Here is a 12,675-nt window from a genome sequence, read left to right on the forward strand (position 1 = left end):
TGGCCCCACAGCTCTGCTCAGCCCAGGCTGCTCTGGCCACTGGCCCCACGGCCTCAGCCCCTGGCCAGGGCACAGCAGCAGCTGCAGCTCAGCCAGGACTCAGCCCCAGCCATGGGGGAAGGGGCTTGGCCAAGGCCAAAGGAGGCTCCCTGGGTGCCCCGCTCCCGTCGGGCTGAGGTGCTGAGAGCTCTGCAGCCCCTGCTGCCATCCCATCTGCCCAGGCCAGCACAAGAGCCCGGCCTTGGGGCCCTCCAGAGCTGCTCCTGCTCCAGGCCCAGGGCCCATCCCAGAGCTGGGGAAGCCACAAAGCTGTCTTAGGGTGACGTTATGGTGCTTGTATCCCCAGTCATGTGTTCTGTTTATGCCTGATATTATATTCTGTGCCATCAGGACTGACTCTGAAAAGGAAGGATTGTTTTGTCTTTTTATCAGCCGGCTCACCTCCCCCCATGGTCTGTGTATAGGAGAGGCTTGGCTTGCTTGCTTGCTTGCTTTTCGCTTTCCTTTTGCTTTTGCTTATTAGTTAGTTTAGCTAGGCTAGGCAGTCCAATTTTTACCCTGGATTGTTTTTTTTCCTCCTTCCCTTTCCCTTTCCTGAATATCATCTGAACCTGCTCCGGACCGGGACCTGGGAAACACCAAGAGACACCAGGAGCCTGCACTTTGTGACCTGCAGCAGCCATCCCCTGCACCGGAGACCGAGAACTGGGTGACCACTCCCAGGAGAGACTTTCTGAATTTGTCATCTCTTCAGAACAGTGAAAGAGTTTTGTCATCTGGTGTTTTTGTACTGGGGAGTGTTTTGCTTGTTAAATAAACAGTTTTTTTTCCACTATTCTCCCAGGGAGTTCTTCCCAAACCAGGTGGGGAAGGGGCCGTGAAGGTTTCCTTTCTGGGGGCTCCTTCCGGAGGTCTTCTCCCAGATTTGCCCTAATCTAGGACAATCTAATCTGTGCCCATTTCTGTTCATTGCTTCTCTGATGGGGATGGGGCCTCAGCCACTTGGAGGTTGTTGATGAATTTTACTACTCCAGAGGCCTATTCTTTCTTGAGCTCTTCAGTTCAGGAATTCAGTGAGAAAGGCTCATAAAGATTTGTTTAAAACTTCCAAACAAGAAAAGCCCATGGGAATAATTGAAGTTTTCAATTCTTCTGTGATGAATTAGACAGATTTCAGTAGTGTATTTAAAGTGAATATACTGTTTTGCAAACTATGCAGAGAGAACTGTTTTGTCCTGTTTTCTATTCCAGTTTTTCCTGTTTAGAGATGGATATCAGCAATGTCCAATTGATATTGACCCCCAGCACCTCCTAATGCAGTCTGAATAGATGTGTAAATCAAGACCCTCCATGGCTGACAATCAATAACACTTTGTCCCTACCCCCTCCCCACCATTTCCCTCATCCAACCCCTGGCACTCAGAGCAGCTGAGGAATGGAGTCACTCCCAGGGGTGTCCCCAGGGCTCAGGATTGGGGCCAGGTCAGTGAAATCTCTTTATTGCTGATCTGGATGAGGCCATCGAGGGCACCCTCAGGCAGTTCCCAGGTGAGCCCAAGCTGGGTGGGAGTGTGGCTGTGCTGGAGGGCAGGAAGCTCTGCAGAGGGATCTGGACAGGCTGGAGCCATGGGCCCAGGACAATTGGATGAGGTTCACCAAGGCCAAGGGCCGGGTCCTACCCTGGGCTCACAACCACCCCAAATCCCTGGCTGTGCCCTGCCCCTGATCCCCACAGCCTGTCCTGTTTCCTTCATCCCTGCATTGCAAGGGACTTTCTGGGACAATGGAGCTCTGCTCTGGGGATGGAGGGAGGTCCAAGCGCCACCACTGGACTGGGAACCACAACTCACCAGGTTTGTGACCTTTGGGGGTCGGAAACTGGTGAGAGTCAGAGGCACAGAAAGTTTCTCTTCATGGCCAACAGACCACGGTTGAACAGAACACAATTTAATAACAATCACACTCTTCCCTGAGCTATGTGCAATGTCCCAGCAGTGTCTGATGAGTCCACCATCCACAAGTGATTTCCATATTAAAATTAATTTTAGACAAATGTAGTTCTGTGGTAAATAATAAACACAATTAAGTTCTTGCATCAGGATGCTCGTCCTGGAGTGGGGGCAAAAAAGCTCAAACAATTCCTGATTTGCAAAGCTGTCAGTGGTGGATGGAGAAGGGAGGTCAGGCTGCTTTTGGTCTTGAGGAAATGCTGAAACCAGCCTGACTCATTTCATCTCTTCCTGGCCTGGCTGATCTCCTCTCTTTCCCCTTCCACCCATTGGCTTCTGTCTCCCACCAGGCCCCTGGTGAAGAGCCTGGCTCTGTGTTCTCCATCCCTTCCTCGCTGGCACTGCCAGGCTGGGATGAGGAGCCCCTCAGCCTTCCCTGCTCCGGGCTGGACAAGCCCAGCTCCCTCAGCCTCTGCTCACAGCCCAAGGGCTCCAGCCCCACCTTGGAGGCCCTTCCCTAACCCTGCTCCAGCTGCCAGACATCTTTCCTGCCCTAGGGAACCTGACCCAGGCCACAGGGACCTGGATAATCCACGTCCTTGATGTCCTGGTCACACAGCCCTGGCCCCTTTTCCCCATGTCAGGCTCTAGGGTGGATCCTGTGGAACATCCTTTGGTGGAGGCTGTGGCTCCAGGTGGACAGGGGGGATACCAGGGGACAGGGACCCCGCTGGGCATGAGCAGCACTGGACTTGTTGGGAGAAACTGTGAGGGGGAGCTGGGGCAGAGTGACCAACCCAGTGACCTCACACAGCCCTCCTGGGATGTCACACAGCCCCTCTGTGATGTCACAGCCTGCGGTGAGATGTCATAATCTGCTCTGTGATGTCAGACATCTGTCCTGTGATGCCAAAGCCTGCTCTGTGATGTCACAGAGATGGCCTATGATGTCATAGCTTCTTGATGACTTCATATAAACCACTCTGTGATGTCATGGACCATTCCATCATAGATCACTCATGTGATGTCATAGCCCACTCTGTGACCTCATGTTACCAGATGATAAATTGTCTCCACCAGGTGAGCTGACACCTGGAGCTTGTTCTCCAAAACCCCAGGCCTATGGAAACCACACAATGCCCATTGTGTCAGAAGGGGAACTGGAAGTTCACCAGCCTCAGTGTCCTGCCAGCTCAGCCAGGCCCCCTGGAACATTGGGGTCCACGACCACCAGGGACCACGAAAGAGACCCCCAGGACAGAAGAGAGCATGGGAAAAGGGGAGGGGAAATATGTTAATGATTTTGGGGAAATGATTATCAGATGTGTGTTTAGTCCAGGACAATCAATGAATATGTGTGCAAAATACAGAATATGAACAGAAACTTTCCTGTACTCAGTATGCTCGGCTTTGGGAGGAGCTATCCCCCGTGCACCCGGCTGAATAAAGAATGCTGCTTCTTAATGCTGCATTGGTGTGAAGGAGTTTTCTGTTTTACCGAATTTTTGGTAACACTCCACTGCCAAGGAAAGCTCTGTCTCCTGCTGCTCACAAACAGAGAAGGGCTGGTGGCAGATGTGGGGGTCATTGGCTGCCTGGGGCACAGTGACCATGAAATAATCAAGTTTTCAATGTTCTGTGAAAGAAGGAGGGGCAGCACCAAAACTTCCACACTGGAATTAGGAAGGGCAGACTTTGGCCTATTTAGGATGCAGATTTGGGAAGTACTGAATCAGGTACTGATTTTTTTAAAGGGAAACAGCCCTTAAAAACAAAGGGGTCCAGGGAGGAGGGACACATTTCAAGCAAATAATCTTAAGGGGGAAGGAGCAGCCTGTCCCAGTGTGGCCAAAGATGAGCTGGTGAGGAAAATGACTGCCCTGGCTGCCCATGGAGCTTTTGTGGGAACTTAAGGGAAAGAAGAGGGTGTATTAACTTTGGACAAATGGTCAGGCAACTTAGCAAGTGTTTAAGGATGTTGTCAGGTCATGCAGAAAAAAAAAAAAAAAAAGAAAGAGGTGTAATCTCAATTAGAGATTAACCTGGCCACTACTGTGAAAAACAATAAAAATGTGTCTATGAATAAATTAATGGCAAAATGTGGAATAAGGTGAACCCCTACTCTTTATTGGATGCAGTGGAGAATATAGGAACTAAAGATAAGGAAAAGTCCAAGCTACTTAACACCTTGTTTGTATCAATTTTCAATATTAGGACAGGTTGTCCTCAGGAGAAGAGTTCTCCTGAGCTGGCAGATGGGATCAGAATGCAGATCAGGCCTCTGGAATCCAGGAGGAAGCAGCTGGGGACCTGTTGGACCACTCAGATACTCACAGGTGTATGGGATCAGATGGGATCCATCCTAGGGGGATGAGGGAGCTGGTGGATGAGCTCCCCAAGCTGCTCTCCATCATTTACCATCAGTCCTGGCTCACCAGGGAGGTCCCAGAGCACTGGAGGTGCCAGTGTGAGCCCATCCCCAAGAAGGGCTGGGAGGAGGATATGGGGAACTCCAGGCCTGTCAGCCTGACCTCGGTGCCCGGCAAGGTTCTGGAACAGATCACCCTGAGTGCCATCACAGGGCACCCACAGGATGGCCGAGGGGTCAGAGCCAGCCAGCGTGGATTTCAATATCTGCATGGATGATCTGCATGAGGGGATTGAGTCCAGCATCAGCAAATTTGCAGATGACACCAAGCTGGGTGTGGGTGTGGATGTGCTGGAGGATAGGAGGGCTCTGCAGAGGGCCCTGGACAGGCTGGATCCAGGGCCCAAATCCAGCAAGGTGAGGTTTAACAAGTCCAAGTGCCGGGTCCTGCCCCTTGGCCACAACAACCCCTGCAGCGCTACAGGCTGGGGACAGAGTGGCTGGACAGCAGCCAGGCAGAAAGGGACCTGCAGGGACTGATGGACAGCAGGCTGGACATGAGCCAGCCGTGTGCCCAGGTGGCCAAGAAGGCCAATGGCTCCTGGCCTGGATCCGGAATGGTGTGGCCAGCAGGAGCAGGGCTGCTGTGCCAGCCCTGATCTGCCCCCAGCTCTGCACACAGACATTGCTGCTGCAGCTCCAGAGGAGGGAACAAAAGGAGGATTTCTGGTGAAAACTTTCCTGGGAGATCCTTTAGTTCATTTAAAGCCACTGAGAGCACAGCTCCTCATTGACACCGTCTGGGGCCACAGCAAAGGTTGAGAGAAACAAAATGAGAAATGGCACAAGGAATGGTCTTTGTGGACAATCTTAAAAAACTAAAACACAGGGGAAAAACCCCACAACCAAACCAACAGGAACAATCAAAGATTACTTTTCTTACAAATGATTTGCAGAAGCTGGCCAGCAATTTTGTCAGTGCTACCCAGAGTGCTTTTCTGACAGGAAACTCAGACATTTTGTCACAGGCATCATGATTAGCAGATCTTGAAATGCTCTCAAGTCCCTGAGCACTAAGTCACGGAGAATTAAACCCACACAGGCCACATCTGCAGTGCTCAAACACAGCCCTGTTGCTGCTGCTGCTGCTGAACTAGGATCAGCTGACAGAGGCCATCAAGGAATTTGCCTCTGGAGTGTCAAATACAATGAAAAAATCCACCAGGAGAAAGAGAAACCAGAACTTCTCGGCTCGCTTTATTGTTTCTTCCTAGCAGCAGCAGAAAGTGGAGATGCCCAGAGATATTCCCAGCTGCTGCTGATCCCAGTGGAGCCCAGCCTGCTGCCCAGTCCCAGCAGCAGGAACCTGAGCCCAGCCCGGGGAGCTCCCGCAGTGTCGGGAGCTCAGCGCACACGGGGCCAGGCCCAGAGCCCCGGGCACGGCCGCCCATTGCGGGGCAGCAGCACAGACGGAATGTCCTGCGGCCCAAACCTCCTGCTCCTGCCTCACAGCGCCCAGCGTTCTCCCCCTCCTGCTCCTCTCCCAGCACGGCACACATTCCAGCTCGGAGGAGGCTTCCCCAGAGAGGGCTCCGGCTCCTGTTTCAGCCTCAGTGTCCCTGCAGAGGAACAGGGCATTTTTCAGGCACTTCCACAAGCTCCGGGTTCCCATTTCATGGGGATTCTAGGATGAAAATAGCCTTGTTAGGAAGGACAAAAGCAGAAGGAGTGGTGTCGCTGTAGAGCAGGACGGGAACAAAAATGACTCCAAATCAAAGGCAAAGAGAATGAACTCTGATTTTTTTCAAATGCACCGCTCTATTTATAGAGAACATCGTGCAGACTGATTTCGTTGGTCTTAGAGTAAAAACATCTCACACCATTGGTGTGCAGTGAATGACGCACAGTGGCAGAACCTATCTATCAACAATGTGAACAACAAGATAGATTAGAGAATTATTTACATTCTCTCCCAACTGTCTCCCAGGCTCTCGCCTGGTTAGAAAACCTTCTCTTTTTCTCTCTGACTGAACTGAGAATATCCACATTTGCCTTCCTGATGAACTTTCTCCAGGAAGTTGGGGCTGTGTGCTGGGACCCACGGTGGGCTGGGTGGGAAAAGCACTTTGGCTCTTTTGCACAGAGCTTCCTTGGGGATGTTGAGGGGAGGAACAAAGGTGGGACAAGAGAGAGCTGCAGATCATTGAGAGAGGAACAAGAGTAGGCAAAGTCAAGGGGCAAAGGCATTAAGAAGGCCTTTGTGTCCAGGGGCATCTGCATGGAAACCACCAGGCCTCTGGCAGAAAGGCGGCCATGCCCACCAGGCCTTTGTGACCCGCGGTGACATCGTGCCCCGAGCCATTGTGACCCATGCGCATGTCATGACCCTGCTGCCCCACCACCCATGCCAACAGCAAGGCAGCCAGGTCAGGGAGAGCGGGCTGAGGAAGGATGACAGCGTTACCTTTTGGTCTGCAAAGATGTTGACTTTAGGTGTGGGCTGCTTTCACGGAATCACAGAATGACTGGGTTGGAAGAGACCTTCAAGATCATCAAGTCTAACCCATGCCCTAAACACCTTAACTGACCCATGGCACCAAGTGCCATATCCAGTCTTTTTGTGAACATTCCCAGGGATGGTGACTCCCCCACCTCCCCAGGCAGGCCATTCCAATATTTTATCAGTCTTTTTGTGAAAAACTTCTTCCTAATATCCAACCTATATTTCCCCAGACACAGCTTGAGATTGTGTCCTCACGTTCTGACATTTGTTGCCTGGAGAAAGAGACCAACCCCACCTGACTACAACCACCTTTCAGGAAGTTGTAGAGAGCGATAAGGTCACCTCTGAGTCTCCTTTTCTCCAGGCAAAGCAACCCCAGCTCCCTCAGTTGTTCCTCACAGGATTTGTGTTCCAAGCCCGTCACCAGCCTTGTCGCTCTTCTCTCGAGCATCTCAACGTCCTTCCCAAACAGAGGGGCCAGAACTGGACACAGCACTCGAGGAACGGTGCGACTACAGGGGAAGAATGCCAAGTACACCAGTGCGGGGTAGAGGGGAAGAATCACTGCCCTGCTCCTGCTGGCCACACCATTCCTGATCCAGGCCAGGAGCCATTGGCCTTCTTGGCCACCTGGGCATATTGTTGGCCCATGTTCATCTGGCTGTTGACCAGTGCCCCCAGGTCCCTTTCTGCCTGGCACTGTCCAGCTACACTGTCCCCAGCCTATAGCATTGCAGGGAGTTTTTGTGGCCAAAATGCAGGATTTGGCGAGTGATTTTATTAAACTCCATCCCACTGGAATCTGTCCATCCATCACACTGTTCATGTCTCCCTGCAGAGCCCTTCTGCCTTCCAACAGATGGACACACGCTCCCAGCTTAGTGTCATCTGCAGATTTACTAATGAAGGGCTCAATCCCCTCATCCATGTGGTCAATAAAAATATTGAACAGAGCTGGCCCAGCACAGAGCCCTGAGGGACACCACTGGTGACTGTCCCCAGCTGGATGCAGCACCGCTCACCACCACTCTCTGGGCCGGCCATCCAGCCAGTTCTGAACCCAGCACAGAGTGCTCCTGTCCCATCTGTGGGCTGCAGCTTTTCCAGGAGTGTGCTGTGGGAGACAGTGCCAAAGGCCTTGCTGGAGTCCAAATAGACACATCCACAGCCTTTCCTGCATCCACCAGGAGGGTCACCTGGTCATGAAAGGAGACCAGGCTGGTCAAACACGACCTAGCCCTCCTAAACCCCTGCTGGCTGGGTCTGACACCCTGGCCATCCTGGAAGTGCTGTGTGATGACACTCAGTGTGAATTGTTCCATGACCTTACCGGGTACTGAGGTCAGGCTGACTGGCCTGTGATTACCAGGATCCTCCTTCCCACCCTTGCTGTGAATGGGCGTCACACTGGGCAGCTTCCAGTCATCTGGGACCTCACCAGTGAGCCAGGACTGCTGGTAAATGATGGAGAGTGGCTTGGCAAGCTCATCTGCCAGCTCCCTATCCCCCTGGGGTGGATCCCATCTGGTCCCATGGATTTATGAACATCCAAGCAGCTCAGCAGTTCTCTGACTGTCTCCTCCTAGATAACAGTGGTCCACTCAGCTCCCTGGCACCATCAACCAGCCCAGGAGGACAATTGTCCTGAAGGCAAATCATCTTCTCACTAAAAACTGAGGCAAAAAATGGCGTTAAGCACCTCTGCCTTTATCTCATCTGCAGTTATTAAATTCCCTTCCACATCTAATCAAGAACAATGGTTGGTCTTACCCTTCCTTTTACCACTGATATATTTGTAAAAACATTTTTATTATCCTTTACAGAAGCTGCCATTTTAAGTTCAAACTGAGCTTTGGCTTCCCTAATTTCTTCCCTTCATGCCCCAGCAAGCCCCTTAAATACTTCCTGAGAGACCTGACCCTCCTTCCAAAGATGATACATCCGCTTTTTATTCCTAGGTTCCTTCAAAACCTCCTTGCCCATCCACGCTAGATGTTTGTCTCGTCGATTCATCATTCGGCATACAGGGACAGTGTGTTCCTATGCCCTCGAGATCTCTGTTTTGAAGCTTCCCACCTTTCCTGAACTCCTTTGTTTTCAAGGGCTGCTTCCCCAGGAACTCTCTGAATAAGTCTCCTAAGTAGGCCAAAGTCTGCCCTCCAAAGTCCAATGTAAAAGTCTCATTAGTGTTCCTCCTGACTTCACCATGAGAATTCTATAATTTCAAGATCACTGTGCCCCAAATGACCTCCAACCACCACATCTCCCACCAGCCCATCTCTATTTACAAACAACAGATCTAACATAGTCCCTCTCCTGGTGGGCTCACTCACCAGCTGCGACAAAAAATTGTCCTCCACAAACTCTAAATATTTCCCGGACTGCCTCATTTCAGCTGTATTGAGTTCCCAGCATATGTCCAGCAGGTTGAAGTCACCTACAAGAACAAGGGCTGATGATCTAGAAACATTCTCAAGCTGCTTGAAAAATAACCTGTCCAGCACTTCTTCCTGGCTGGGTTGCTGATAGCAGACTCCCAGTAGGATGTCAGCCTTGTTGGCCTTCCCCCTAAGTCTCACCTATAGACATTCAACTCCATCATCATTAGTTTCAACACCCACAGCAGCAAAACCCTTCCCTAATGTAAAGGTCCACCCCTCCACCTCTTCTCCCTTTCCTGTCTCTCCTGAAGAGCTTGCAGCCATCCAGTGCAGCGCTCCAGCCATGTGAGTTGTCCCACCCTGTTTCTGTGATGGCAATTACATTACAGCTCTGCTGCTGCACCATGGCCTCCAGCTCTTCTTGTTTGTTACCCATGCTGTGTGCATTGGTGTACATGCACCTCAGCTGGGCTGCTGATTTCACCCCTAACTCAGGCTTACCACCCATGAGCCTGCTTCCAGACAACCCAGCTACATCTCCCTTCCCCTTCAGACCTAGTTTAAAGCCCTCTCAACAAGTTCTGCCAGTTCATGAGCTAAAATTATTCTGCCCTTCACAGAAAGATGGAGCCCGTCTGGTCCAAGCAGGTCAGGGTCCATAAAAGCTGCCCCATGATTAAAGAACCTGAAATTTTGTCGATGACACCAACCCTTGAGCCACTCATTGATAGTGTGAGCTCTCCTATTGCTTTCAGCGTTTTTCTCAGACTCCAAAGGGACTGAGGAAAAGACTGTCTGTGCCCCTGTCCTATTAACCACCTGACCCAATGCCCTAAAGTCCCTTTTAATTGCCCTGACACTCCTCTTTTCAATCTCAACGCTGCCAGCCTGGGGTATCAGCAGTGGGCAGTAATCAGAGGGCTGAATCAGCCCAGGCAGTGTGTCAGTGATATCCCGTACCCGGGCCCCAGGGAGGCAGCAGACCTCTCTGTGGGGTGGCTCTGGTCGACATATGGGGCCCTCTGTTCCCCTCAGGTGGGAGTCACCCACCACGATTACCCTTCTGTCCTTTTTGATGTTAGAGGTGCTGATCTGTCTCACAGATGAATCATAATTGGGAGGTTCACTGGGCAGATAATTTTCTTCTAAACCATCTGGCTGACTCTCCAGATCCAGGGGATCATACCGAATCTGAAATGGCACCTGGCTTGGGAGAGGGGGTATGGAGGGATTTTTATTATTACCTCCTCGAGTAGGTACCCACTCCCACTCCCCTTCATCGGTCAGGTGTCCTTCTATAGCCTGACAGTGGGAGGAGTGGGAGACAGCGGGAACCAAGGAGAGCATTGCTGCACTGCCAGACCTCATGGAACCAAGGATCCATTGTGACACTGCAGGGCCCTGGGGCACCACGGTGCCATTGTGACACTGCAGGGCCCAAGGATCCAAGGGACTTTGTGACACCAGAGGGACATTGTGACACTGGGAGGCCTCATGGAATCATGGACAGCATTGGGACACTCTGGGGTCTCATGGAACTGTGGTGACACCAAGTTGTCTGGGGGTGTTGATCTGCTGGAAGGCAGGAGGGCTCTGCAGAAGGACCTGGACAGGCTGGATCCAGTAACCAAATCCAACAAGGTGAGGTTTAACAAGTCCAAGTGCCAGGTCCTGCACCTCGGCCACAACAACCCCTGCAGCGCTACAGGCTGGGGACAGAGTGGCTGGACAGCAGCCAGGCAGAAAGGGACCTGCAGGGACTGATGGACAGCAGGCTGGACATGAGCCAGCCGTGTGCCCAGGTGGCCAAGAAGGCCAATGGCTCCTGGCCTGGATCAGGAATGGTGTGGCCAGCAGGAGCAGGGCAGTGATTCTTCCCCTGTGCTGGGCACTGGTTGGGCAGCACCTTGAGTGCTGTGTCCAGTTCTGTGCCCCCCAATTTAGGAAGGACCTGGAGGGGCTGGTGCGTGTCCAGAGAAGGGCAACAAGGCTGGTGAGGGGTCTGGAGCACAAGTCCTGTGAGGAGCAGCTGAGGGAGCTGGGGTTGTTTATCCTGGAGAAGAGGAGGCTCAGGGGAGACAAGGCGGTGTCAGGGAAAAGATTGGACTTGATGATCTCCAAGGTCTTTTCCAGCCTTGCTGATTCTGTGATTCTCTGAAACCACCCTTGGAGCAGTTGCAGGAGGAGCCCTGGGCCTCCTCTTCAGAAGCTCCAGCAGCCCAGGTCCCTCAGCTTCTCCTCACAGCCCCAAAGCCCATCCTGTCAGTCCTGCAGAGCCTCTGCAGCCCCTCCTCACTGCCCAGAACAGGCAGCCCCACAGCCAGACACAGCAGCCCAGATGTGCCCCCCTGGCCTGGGCTGCCTCTGGCAAGGGAGCAGCACGAGGCACTGCAGGAGCCTGCAGACAATTCCTGCAGCACTTGTGGGATGATCCTGCTCCCCAAGGGACGATCCCATGGTGCCAAGTCAAGAACTGGAATGGGGAGTGGGGCCAGAGAGGAAAGGGCAAACAGGGATGGGCTGTTTGCAGGGGAGGGAACAGGGCTGGGCAACAGGAAGAAATATGTACAAGGGAAGAGTAAAGAAAGCAAAGGTGAAGGCAAGGAAATGCTCAGGGCAGTTTGGGGGTGGCTGCCAGGCAGCCCTGGCTCTGAGCAGCAGCGTCTGCAGCGGGACAGGAAACTCCCAGCTGATGGGAACAAACTTTCTGGTTGACTGCAGAGGCCAGGACAAAGCTGAGTGGTTTCCCTGGCGTCCCCCAGCCCTTCCTGGCCCCAGGGGCTGATGGCATTTGTGCTCCCTCAGGTTCATGTCCCCACAGCAGCAGCATGGGGGTGCTCCCGCCTGCTGTGTGCAGTGCAAACAGGGGCTCCTGAGCCAGCGCTGCCGTGGCTGTGCCAGCAAGGATGCGGCACCTGTGTGAGCTGGGGGAGAGGCCAGGGCTGCAGAGGGGGGATGTTGTTGGCAGCTCCATGAGGACGCTCTGGGACGCTGCCCTGGGCTGTCCAGCGCACTGGGGAGGGATCAGCCCCTGCTCTGCTGCTCCTTCCCGTCTCCCCCAGGGCCCTTGCAGAGCACCAGCCATGCTGTTTGCCCCCAGCCTGCCCACGGCCAGCCTGGGGCTGCTCACGGGGGTTTTCTGTGCTGAGCATTGGCCTGGCCGTGTTCTTGAGAGAGCCTGGGCAAGGAGCCTGGAGCCCCCAGGCCCTGGCCTGAGGCGTCAGCGCTGCCCCAGCAGTGCCCATGGGCTGTCCCTGCTGCAGCCCCGGCACTGCCACCCCCAGGACTGTGCCTGGCCCCGAGAGCACTCAGGCCCTGCAGCAACACCAGGGCCACCAGGGCAGCGGGGCAGGGCCACGGGAGCAGCACTGGAAACACCAAGTGCTGCTGCTGGGCACAGCTGCTGTGCCAGCACTGATCTGCCCCAGCTCTGCACACAGACATTGCTGCTGCAGCTCCAGAGAAGGCAACAAA

The 12,675-nt window shown here is 53.2% G+C and overlaps 1 long non-coding RNA gene across 1 annotated transcript in view; it reads left to right on the forward strand.

Moving 5' to 3' along the window:
• Positions 1 to 12,675, forward strand: part of LOC137463831 (uncharacterized) — a 95,843-nt gene that overhangs the window by 56,642 nt on the left and 26,526 nt on the right. The window lies entirely within an intron of this gene.

The sequence above is a fragment of the Anomalospiza imberbis genome, chromosome 30 (genome assembly GCF_031753505.1).
Source record: "Anomalospiza imberbis isolate Cuckoo-Finch-1a 21T00152 chromosome 30, ASM3175350v1, whole genome shotgun sequence".
NCBI lineage: Eukaryota > Metazoa > Chordata > Aves > Passeriformes > Viduidae > Anomalospiza > Anomalospiza imberbis.